Source organism: Dreissena polymorpha, chromosome 11, assembly GCF_020536995.1.
Source record: "Dreissena polymorpha isolate Duluth1 chromosome 11, UMN_Dpol_1.0, whole genome shotgun sequence".
In the NCBI taxonomy this organism is placed as follows: domain Eukaryota; kingdom Metazoa; phylum Mollusca; class Bivalvia; order Myida; family Dreissenidae; genus Dreissena; species Dreissena polymorpha.
Window position 1 is genome coordinate 25,911,153 of NC_068365.1, and position 12,709 is coordinate 25,923,861.

Below are 12,709 nucleotides of genomic sequence, written 5' to 3' on the forward strand. Positions count from 1 at the left end.
TGCTTACCGAAAAATATACCATTAACTTATTCTTATTCTGATTAAGGTAAATTTCAAAGTCAGCTTGGTAAAAATGGTTGTGTAAAGAACGGTTGAAAGCAACACGGCCATGCATGCGCTAACCATTAGTTTGTTCTAAAAGAAAGGTTACATTACTTTGATAATAAGCAGAGACGCATGGGTCGAAGATGCGTATAATTTATATAGTCTAGTTATGAAATGTTTCGGTATAAAATTAACTGTATATATATCAGCATTAAGAAAAACAGCCGTTTTGCACTACTTTGATAAAGTGGTGTCGAGAATAACACATTTAACCATATGTATTCATTTGAAAACGACATTAAAAACAACATGCCGGCAAGGACTGTGTGGTATTCTTACCTAAATACTTTTAGCTGCAGCGTATAGAAGTTAGTGCAATTGTTTTTGTTTTTCAAAAGATATAGCCTTTACCTTTCTAAGCATGCATACAAAATGAGTTGGATTATAGGATTGTCATGCTGAAAACTAAAATCAAACATTGCAAACTTTGTATAGAACAAAGACTGAATTTATTTGCGCATGCTTAACAACAACTGTGCAAGACTCAACAGGGTACAATAGTTGGTGTTTGTGTACAGCCGTGTTTGTACTAAACGAAACGGTTAATCTATTGAACCGGTCTGAAACGAAAGAACAAACTGGATATACAGTATATGCTATCGCATCAAGATGCAAGAGACATAAACATGATAAAATGATATGCATTTGATTCATAAACATAATATTTGTGTTGTTTCAAAATACACGACAGCGCACATGTCGATTGCCAATGTTAACAAGAGCTTGTCACAGTAGTGCCAAATCCCCGCCGAAATGTGTTTGCTTGTATGACAACATTTGTTTTAGAGAGTAGAATAATATTTGTAAAAACAAATAAAGGGAGATAATTCATTATGCTCCGGAGAAAATTTACTTTGAAATTAAATAAAGGGATATAATTCAAACACTAAGGTAGATAGAGTTATGGTTCTTAGTCACTGCACTTCTCATACTTGCCATCTGTTTAAGTTTCAAGTTTCAAGTAAATCCCTTCAGTAGATTTAGAGTTATGCTCCGGACAAAAATTTACTTTAAAACTATAAAAGGGAAGATAATTCAAAAATAAAGGTAGATAGAGTTATGGTTCTTGGTCACTGCACTTCTCCTAGTTGTCATATGTTTATCTTTCAAGTTTCAAGTAAATCCATTTAGTAGATTTAGAGTTATGCTCCGGACAAAATTTACTTTAAAGTTATATAAAAGGGGAGATAATTCAAAAACTAAGGTAGATAGAGTTATGGTTCTTAGTCACTGCACTTTTCCTACTTGCCATCTGTTTGTATTTAAAGTTTCAAGTAAACCCCTTCAGTAGATTTAGAGTTATGCTCCGGACAAAAATTTACTTTAAAATTATATAAAAGGGGAGATAATTCAAACACTAAGGTAGATAGAGTTGTGGTTCTTGGTTACTGCACTTCTCCTAGTTGCCATATGTTTATATTTCAAGTTTCAATTAAATCCCTTCAGTAGATTTAGAGTTATGCTCTCGACAAAAATTATCTTTAAAATTATATAAAAGGGGAGATAATTCAAAAACTAAGGTAGATAGAGCTGTGGTTCTTGGTTATTGCACTTTTCCTAGTTGCCATCTGTTTATATTCTACGTTTACAGTAAAACCATTGAATAGATTTGGAGCTATGCTCCGGACAAAGTTTCAGCCGGACGGACGGACGGACGGACGGACGGACAGGACCAATTTTTATATATCCTCCGAATTTGTTTTCGGCGGGGATAAAAATCACATTATTTGTGATAATTTGATACGAGGTTAACAGCTACATTTAAACACTTAGTTTTCATTTAACTACATATACAGTAGCACTCTGGATCAGCAGCCGATTTATTCAATAACTCAATCTCTGGTATAATGGTCGCAATCTTTTGAACTACTTTTAAAAGTACAACAATATGACCGGACCGTGGGCATCGAAACTCAAAGCTTTACATGTCAGGGAAAATGATTAAATCACGAGGACGTTCGAAACGAGAGCGCCGATGGCGTTTAAAGTATATTTACAAGATACAGAAAAGTTGCTGCTGAAGTTAATGTTAAGGGAACAGTTGACTGAATGAAAATCTAAAAGGCTATCCAAAAGAAAAGATTTTTTTAAAGATTTATTACAAATCAATTAAACAAGAAGTGATGATATATTGCAAAAACATCCGATATTAATCGGAAAATCGGAAACAACCGCGGAAACATGTATAAAGCGAGCTTGTGATTTTGCGAGTTAATGCCCGGATTTAAATGTTATTTCTGATTTGCCGGACGTTTATTAATGCTCTTGTTTAAAATTGGAGAAGAATAGTTCCCTACAGATCTGTCCGTTGTTTGTTTATTGAAAAGATAAAGTAACTCATATAACTATTACATGCTCCTTTGAGATATTTGTTGTAAGCGAAATATGTAAACAAAGCGATAGCCTTTTAGGAATGTTTGAATTAACGTAGAAAATGTGTATTGATGTAAGTTTATTGAAGAAATGTACAGAAAATATATTAAACAAGGGCTGTTTGTAAAACATGCATGCCCCCTATATGGGCTGTCAGTTGTAGTGTGTGAATACGTTTTTTGTCACTGTGACCTTGACCTTTGATCTAGTGACCTGAAAATCTATAGGGGTCATCTGCCAGTCATGATCAATGTACCTATGAAGTTTCATGATCCTATGCGTAAGCATCCGTGAGCTATCATCCGGAAACCATTTAACTGTTTCGAGTCACTGTGACCTTGACCTTTGCCCTAGTGACCTGAAAATCAATAGGGGTCATCTGCCATTCATGATCAATGCACCTATGAAGTTTCATGATCCTAGGCGTAAGTAATGTAGAGGTATCATCCAGAAACCATTTTACTATTTCGAGTCACTGTGACCTTGACCTTTGACCTAGTGACCTGAAAATCAAAAGGGGTCATCTGCCAGTCATGATCAATGTACCTTTGAAGTTTCATGAACCTAGGCGTAAGCAATCTTGAGTAATCATCCGGAAACCGTTTTACCGTTTCGAGTCACTGTGACCTTGACCTTTGACCTAGTGATCTGAAAATCAATAGGGTTCACCTGCCATTCATTATCAATGCACCTATGAAGTTTCATTGTCCTAAGCCTAGGCGTTTTTGAGTTATCCGGAAACCATCTGAAATGTGTTTCGGTTTCTAATAACGTTTTTTCACGTAAAACGGTCTTAGAAAAATTCACTACAATTGGTGTATGCAATATTTTTGGAGGAAAATGTTAGAAAAACGTTTCTAAGTGAAACATTGTAAGAATTACAAAATGCTATGTTACATTTCTATTCCATCTTCGCAAAATCTGGTAAGGCATCAAAAAGGCCAACCGATTTTCGCAGTGTTTTTGAAATACGGTATTACTAAAGTATATTTGCGTAAACGCAAATATACTAAAATATACTAAAAACACACAAAGGAAGACCATTTTAATTGCGAACAGTTTAGAAATTTAATACATATGGCACGTTTATAGAGTGCAATAGTGTTATTTTCAACCGTGTTGAAGAAATTTAACTGGTAATGGAATGTTGGTGAAAATGGAATTTAGAAATATCAAATCATTGATCATCGTGTAGAATTATCATCAGCTTCATTTCTGTGGGACATTTCAATATGCATAATTCTAGTGTTTCATACCACACACAGCATGTACTGATAAAGAAACACACAGATCATTAAGAAAAAAGAATTGAAATGGAGCGCATTGAAGATAAGGACTTTTCTAGATTAATTGAATGTATGCCCGAAGTTTTACAAAACTTGAAAGAAAGTGGCCAATCCAAAAAAAAACGTTTGAAAAGTTTTGTGATTTGGTTGTTAATAAAACATTTCCATTGACTAATATAGGATATACACTATCTTTGGATAACAGTTAGTCTATTTGTAGACAGTTAAAATTACCAATTTGACAGTTCTGAGAACCAGAATTCTTGATGTAGGAACAAAATGAAATGGCGCGCATAATCTCCATATTGCCATCTATCTATGTTTCAAGTTTCATGAAAAAATATGAAGAACTTTTAAAGTTATCGCAGGATCCAGAAAAGTGTGACAGACTGACAGACTGACTGACTGACAGACTGACTGACTGACGGACAGAGCGCAAACCATAAGTCCCCTCCGGTTTCACCGGTAGGGGACAATAAACCCGAATTGTGCATTGGCTAATAATACAAAAATCACCGTAAACATTGGTAGTCTGGTTCCCAGACTAAAACATTGGCTGCATATCATTTGAACTGAAATAGATCTATGAATATATTGTAAATTAATTGTAAATTACATTAAATTAAAAACTGTCATGATACAAAACATTCTCTAAACATTTCTCCTTAGTTTACGAAGCAGTATAGCACTAATCACATGTCTCTACAATTAAAAGAATCTATTATTTACATGCCGTAGCGGCCACATTAAACACTACAAAACAGGCTAAATTGCACTTTACCGGTACGCAGTTGTTTACCACTATCGACAAAGCGGGGGTTTGGGGGTGGTAGCCCGCGATACTAAGGAAATATATAGGTGTTGGAAATATATCTGTCTTTGATTTATTATAATCCATATTTGCGTTTATTAGTAAAAATATGTTTCTTTGTACTTTTTTGTTCAATTTTTTATATAAAGTTTTGTTTTTCTGCGAAAAATTCATATCACTATGATGCTTGCAATAATGAGTCTTTTATGTTTACATTCTACTAACATCTGTACACATTATAACACATTATTTTTTATTTCATTCCAACATTATGTTTATAGTATTTCAGTGGCGAATATGTTTTCTTTTCCAATTGAAACTCGTTCAATTATGAAAACCTAGTCATTACAATACTTATTGACAATAAAACATAAAATTTCACCTCTTCTTGTTCTTCATTTTTATTTGTTAATACATTAAAATATATTATCTTATGTATCACTTACTACCTTCATTAAAATACATGTTCGCTTCATTCCATCTCCTTTTACTGGTCGCAAAAATTACAACATCAACGCCGTATATCTTTTTTAAGATATTTCTTGTTGGTGAATAAAGTAGTAATACAAGCCAAGATGGCGAGAAAAATACACGAGGCCTTTCTTACGGAGGAGTCCGGAGATAGCCGATGTATCACGATTGATACAGTAGAACATTGGAATGAACAAAGTTAATTATTCATCTTTTATATATTAAACTTGAAACCCGAAATGCAACTAAAAGTGAATTCATTTATGAATAAAACCTTTTAAAAAAAGCTGTGCCATCAACTAATATATATTCAGCCGTGGTCACCAAGTCACCCACGATTTATCGTGGACTGTTCAACCGTAATGAGTGGGTGACCCAGTGAAAATAAAATCCCTATCACGGGCCTAGCTGCTATTAGGCACAGCGGGCCCGGGCCTACAATTTGTTTTGAAACATGAACAAATAAAAAAGCTTCATCTTTGAAAAACGCATTAAAATGTTGACCCTGAGGGGGTGAGGTGTTAGAAATCTGCATTTCATATTGACATAATCCTCAGACAATGGATTCTGGTCGTGTTCAAAGGACAAATCTTCGAATTATCAACTCTACTTCTGTCTATGTGCATAGATTCTAGCTCGCTTCTTTTCACGTGACTTGCTGTTACAAGTTTACATAGATCTCCTTGTCTCCCTTTCAACACTACAGTAAGTTGTAATCGATTATCGTTGGATTTTTAATAAACATTCCGAATGATGTTTATAACCGCGGAAATTTAAAATGGAGCACTTGCCCCCGTATCCCGATCCATTGACTGAATCCGGTCGGTTTGGTCCCTTGATGCCGAAAAAAAACGTTCGTTGTTGTGTGTGGCATGGGATGACGCGCATCTTTATAAATTTCCATCCAGGTAAGTTGTTTAATGAAGTCATAATATTCATCATCATGACGCAGTCAGAGCAGTCCGTATATAGTACTGAGAATGTAGATTTGTCATCGTGTGAGCGTTCCTTCAGTTCTATGCGACATATCAAATAGAACATGAAAAGCACCATGTATGGTGAAAGGCTGTCTGATTTAGGACTCCTACACATTCACAGAGAAACGAATGTTTCGATCAATAAAATCATCTACATATTTGCCTCGGTTAAGTGTTAAAATATTGATTTAATGTTATTGATGCACATGTTAGAACAATTAGACTAAGTGTAATAGATCGACTATAAGTAAGTTTTACACTCAACACTTTACGGTGCCGTTATAGACATGCAGACAGTATTATTGGAAAGAATTCCCATGGTTTGACTAGTGAATCAGTCGAGTGTTACACTTTTGAATGTTTCTCTGTTCCATATTGTTTTAAAATTTAGTTCTCTGTTATAACGATAATATAGTAAAATTTATTTCTCTGACGTTGAGATAAGACAGTAAAATATCAAGGAAAAACATATCAAAGTCTTATATTTTCTTATCTTATTATTCGTCTAGATATGCTTAAAATCTCACCACATGCGTTATAGGATTTCAAATTTTTCATGACCTTCCGTTTTTATGTATTATATCTGGGCCTACAGATAAAAAAAAGCTAGCTACGCCCCTGCCTATTATGGATTAATATCTTAGAGGAGCTACGATGAAGCATGATTTTAACGTATCAATTATCGAAAAGACGCTTCAAAAGTCACACATATGCACATAATTGTTGCTTCTTTTACCACTATTCCCCAAGATGTAGTAAATCTTGGAAATCGTTTTTGGCAAACAAAAGTAAAATAAATCGTGACTTTTATGTGGATTCTCAAATTTTCTTTATTTTAAGAAACATGGAAAACCGATATATTCATAATTTTCTATGAAAATAGATTAGGGATTTCCGTTTTTATATTATAAATAGTTGTATCGGCTAATTTAATTTGTTAACTAATAATAAAAAGTTAATTCTTGCATTACCTGATTGAAAATCCTGCACTCTAATAAATATTAAGTTTGACAAATATTGGCCGATTGTATATACATGTACATAGAAGCATTTATGGTAAATAAGCATTTTTCAAATTATTGTGTTACATTGACCCGAGGTTTTCGCTTTACAAGCAAATTTTCGTTTTTTATTCAATATAAATCATAGTATTATCTACTTTTTTAATGCAAACATAATCTTAATCTTATATTACTTATATATTTTATAAGAATTAAAATCAAATATTTATCCTTTTTTAATGACAAGCGACGCGGTATTCTAAACACAACCAGTTGGTGCAATCCGTTAAGAACAACTGTTCTTATAGACGGATCACTTTTTGGTGAATCAAGTTGTAATGCAAGCCAAGATGGCGACCAAAATACACGAGGCCTATCTAACGGAGGATTAATATCTTAGAAGAGCTACGATGAAGCATGATTTAAACGTATTAATTATCGAAAATACGCTTCAAAACTCACACAGATGCACACAATATATGTATCCCGGAATAAGCAACTTTTTGGAAAAACCCACTAATCTGCTGGTACAAATAAACATGACCCATTTATAATCCTTTCAAAATCACACACCGTATCAACCGTTATAATTTAAAGTAAACTATCATTGGTTGATTTAATGGACCAGCGTTGTTTGTATCGGGGTGATTAGTGGGGTTTTCTAAACTCGTGCTTTTTCGGGATAGATCTATTGTTGCTTCTTTACCACTATTCCCGAATATGTAGTAAATCTTGGAAAACGTTTTTGGCAATCAACCCAAAATATCGTGATTTTTATGTGGATTCCTAAATTTTCTTTATTTTACGAAACCTGGAAAACCGATATATTTATAACTGTTCCATAAAAATAGATTAGGGATTTCCGATTGTATATTATAAATCGTTGTATCGGCTAAATCGACCTCGAATAAATTTACGTAAATAATTATACTTGATATAACTAATAATAACGAGAACGCCAATGGCGTTGAAAGTCTATTTGCAAGATACAGTATTGCTAAGCAAAAAAAGTCCCCTACCTCGCATGAAGCAGTAATTAAATTGTGTCCTTTGTTTTCAATGGACGTAATTCTTTTCAGTTTGCCTTGTAAACGGTTATTTTCTAAAAATAACAATAATGGAATCCCAATACACGCTTTGCCAATAACAGAATTGTTTTACGAACCTAATTTGTTGTAGTTTCTAAGAACGTTTTTTTCACGAAAAACAGTCTTAGAAAAATTCACTAAAATGGTGTAAGCAATGTTCTTGGAGGAAAATGTTAGACAAAAGTTTCTGAATGAAAAATGTAAGAATTACGATTATATTAAATATCTATTTCGTCTGCCCCAAATCAGGTAAGGCTTGGAAAAGGACAACCGTTTCCCATATGATTTTGAAATGCGGTATTCACTGGGGGCTGACGAGGTCAAAGCGTAGTCCGTTTCGCTACGACGTCGAGTATATGTTTTACTACGAAAACATTGTTTAAATACACATGACATCGAGAACGGATTAGTCGAACATTGTGTTTAAAACATGTAAGATTATGATTTTGTAATAACAAAACTCTGAATTTAAGCACAATGTCATTTCATAGGTCTGTTACATCAAATTATAATCCAAGATGTGTCTGGTTTATGCGGTTAAACATGAAATATACCGCTGATTTATCAAACCGAAGTCAAGTTTCACTTTAAAAAATGCAATTAAGGTTTACAACTGTGTTTAATTGACACAATTTTACAATTTCCATATTGATATATGTATTGTTAAGCCACTGGTGTGTTTAGAAATTTGTAGGGTGACCCAGTTATCAGAAATAAAGGCTAAATATTATTATAAGGCATGATCATGTCTCTGACAGTATACGTATATGCCTCGCTACGACAACGCTTTAGCGTGCATGCGTTTCTCACAGAAGACGTATTGGTTATCTCTCAAAGGCAAAATAAAGAAAAAAAAATGTAATACAGAGTCATGGAGTGGCTGGATATTTCCTTTGAGACAGAGGTAGTAACAACGGCACAACATGATCCGAAGCGCACAGTCGACATGGTAATGCACATTATTATGATATGATTACATTCACGACTAGGCCAAAGGAAACGATTAAAATCGAAAATCCATATATAAGATGACAGTTGAGAGTCGAGAACCTAATGTCGACGGTCTCAATAAAAATGACGCATCTTCACCTTTTGACAATCCCTTATACGTTCATTTTGATAGAGACCGACGATAGGTTTTCAGCATACGGTACTCTATCAAATGACATTCGATTCTCGTTATCCCCAACTCGCTTATCTCGAAACTCTGCTTATGTCAAAGTAAATCCCATGTCCCAACTTCGATCATTATTTATCTCATACGGATTTTGATTTTTACATTGTATATATCAAAGCGATTTTCTTGAAAATCGGTTATCGTCAACTAATTTTGAGGTGAATTTCATGTTCGTATACATGATTGTACCTGTAAAATCCACACCTGTAACAGCCGTAAGGTGTGGAAAGTAGGACCCCAATGGCACAAATCCGCAATTGCATAATCAATATATTGTAGTAAAGGTGTGGCAGTGGGTTTCTGTCACAGGTTATTGTTAACTGCGTACATGACGGCCGGTAAATTTACCTCGTGTTACAATGCGGTTTAGGCCCAGTCTCACTATGATGCCGGCGGAGCCCCAGGGCGTGATCAGGCATCTACCGGGATGAACCGGGGCCCTACCGGGATGAACCGGTGCTCCACCGGGATGAACCGTGGACGACCGGGGCTCCACCGGGAAAGTATTAAAATGTTTAATACCTCCGGGATGAACCGAGAGTCACCGGGTAGGACCGGCAACGACCTGCGTGGCACCTGAAACAACCGGGACTGTACCGGGAACAACCGGGACGGCACTTTAGCTCCACCGGGGCCCAAACACACCCCGGCAGAGCTACGGCAACGCCCCGGTGGAGCCCCGGTGAATGCCGGCAGAGTCCCTTTATAGCTACATTACATAAGTAAACCGGTGCTCTGACGGTACCGTCCCGGTTGTTCCCGGTGCAGTCTCGGTTGTTTCCAGTGCCAAGCCGGTTATTGCCGGTCCTTCCCGGTAACTCCTGGTTCATCCCAGAGGTATTAAACATTTGAATACTTTCCCGGAGCCCCGGTTGTCCCCGGGTCTGATGCCGGTATAACCCCGGTGAGTGCCGGCGTAGTGACGGTTTACCGGGGCTCTGCCGGGACTCTGCAGGCTTTCACCGGGTTCAACCTTTTCGTTTGGATGTTCATGCGCACAGTGAAGCACGGCATCTTTTGCACTGGGAAATGGCTGTCTGCAGTAACTGCAAACTGCATGTGATATGTCCTGAAATGGATACAGAAACTTCGTTGAGCAACCTATACATTATATTTGTACTGCGTTGCGCAACCAATACGTACTCTGTGCGAAACCTTTACATAAAGCGACTTGTAATTTCCTTCGAAACAAAGCATTTGAATAATTAAAATATTTGTTCGTAACCTGTTTTGTACTTTAAAATGTGTAATGTACACTGAATCAAAGTAAAATGTAGTTTTATTTAATTTAAGTTACCGTAATTGGCTATTTTAACAGAATAACCACCTTATGCATTGCTTCAAATCAAAATAATTCGATTTTAAATCAAAATAAACTTAAAGGTTGCAACTACGCGCATTTGTTATTAGTTTGTTATTGAAAATAAGTACCTACCATTACTGGATGTTCCGTTCTCTAATCCATAAACACCAGAAAATATGAAACTCGCCTGATAAAGTAGTGTATTTACACCATGTTTTCGTAGTAAAACATATACCCGACGTCGTAGCGAAACGGACTACGCTTTGACCTCGTCAGCCCCCAGTGGTATTACTAAAGTCTATTTGCGTTGCAAATAGACAAGAAAAATAATTCTGGCAGTACCTGATTGAAAATCCTGCATCCCAATCAATATTTAGTTTGCCAAATATTGGTCGATTGTATATACATGTACATAAAAGCATTTATGGTAAATAAGCATATTTCAAATTATTGTGTTACATTGATCCGAGGGTTTCGCTTTACAGGCCTACTTTCGTTTTCCATTCAAAATAAATCATAGTATTATTTGCTTTTTGAATACAAAAAATAATCTTAAATAAATCGTTGTTTATCGAAAATATGTTTACCCTAAGTCAAGTCTGATACTTAATAATCATCCGAACTAGGAGTAATAGGAGTGTTGGGATTCCACCAGTGAGCTGTTTCGCCTTCGGTGATAAATATATACAATCCTCTACAAAATAATTGCGTTTTCTGATATATTACTTATATATTTTATAAGAATTAAAATCTGTTCTAATGTTATATTATTGATGTGTAGAGGTTTGTAATACAAATGTATATTAGTCAGATGACATAATAAAAACACAGGTGTGAAGTTATATATTTACAAGCATTCTATTGAAGCTTAACTCTACAACTACTAATAATGATGTTACCCCAAGCAATACATACAAGGGACTGAATGTGCGGGCTGTCTGCATCTATGTTATGAGTTACCCTAAGGTATGTTAATTAGCTATAGCCTGTATCTATGTATCTGGATCATGGAACAAAATCAAATATTTATCCTTCCTTAATGACACGCGACTCGTTATTTTAAAACACAACCAGCTGGTGCATTCCGTTAAGAACAACTGTACAGGTCGAGAACTATCCTACATGAATATATATATATATCTCAAAATAACTGATTGTCTAAGAGGCTCAATGGGTGAATAGCATTAAAATAAAATTGACAAACTTCTAAAAAGTACGTATTAAAGTAATTATATTAATTCGCATTCTAAGAAGAAAATCAATTAATAATATTAACATTTCATTTGTTTGACCCTTGTTTTTTAATATTGACGGTAGAAGTTGTATTTTGTACGACTACATTGATTAAAAAAGTTTTAATGATGCCAATTTAAGTTCCAAGATGGCTGCGAAACTTTTTCTCGCACTTGACGTAGTAGAAAATCCGATATCGTTTTTTCTGGTTCGTATTTTTGAGCTTGGCACTAAGAAGCACCATGAATATGTCCGCTTAAACGACACCAAGTGTGTGTCAGTTTGCGTTAACGTAAGCAGCAAAAAGCATGTAAAGGGTCTTTATTTTCTTGAATTACAAAACTTTTTGATGATGAAAGGTTGAAGATAATTTCTGATGAGTGATAATAATACTGAAACGCGTTCACGTTTAAAAAAAAACGTATCAATATAGATTACGCTGTTGATAATATTTGACAGTTAGTTTCACGTGCATCTTAAAAGTTCAAAATAATGTTGTTAATGAAAACCGCATAAATGTGTGCCTGGATGATAAATTCTGACTGCAGTTATTAATAGCTAATATATACAAGAGTACAAATTTGTCATAAAATGTTCCCATTTAAAGGTCTGGGTTACATTCACTGGTACTTGAAAAAAAATTTTGGTCCTTATATATATAATAAGAGAAAAGGTATCCAACGATGATTTCACAGGTGTATTGAATAACACAATGCAACAGCATGAAAGACCAAACAATGCACACATATGTCGTTGTGGTTGCCAGCAGGAAGCGTCTATTTATTATAAAACACCTTTTATTTGATGAAAATCCACCAAGTACAAAATGAATGAACCGCAACAAGTAGACAGCGACGGCGAAATTTACTTCCGGTATCGACCAA

General features: G+C 35.2%; 1 protein-coding gene across 5 annotated transcripts in view; it reads right to left on the reverse strand.

The window, feature by feature from the left end:
- The window catches only part of LOC127850707 (baculoviral IAP repeat-containing protein 7-A-like), a 29,604-nt gene extending 21,480 nt beyond the window's left edge, over positions 1 to 8,124 (reverse strand). For all 5 annotated transcript variants that reach the window (XM_052383980.1, XM_052383977.1, XM_052383978.1 and 2 more), the window contains exon 1: positions 8,044 to 8,124. The gene's annotated coding sequence lies outside the window, so the exon portion shown is untranslated. The remainder of the gene's footprint in view (positions 1 to 8,043) is intronic.
- Positions 8,125 to 12,709: the final 4,585 nt, after the last annotated feature.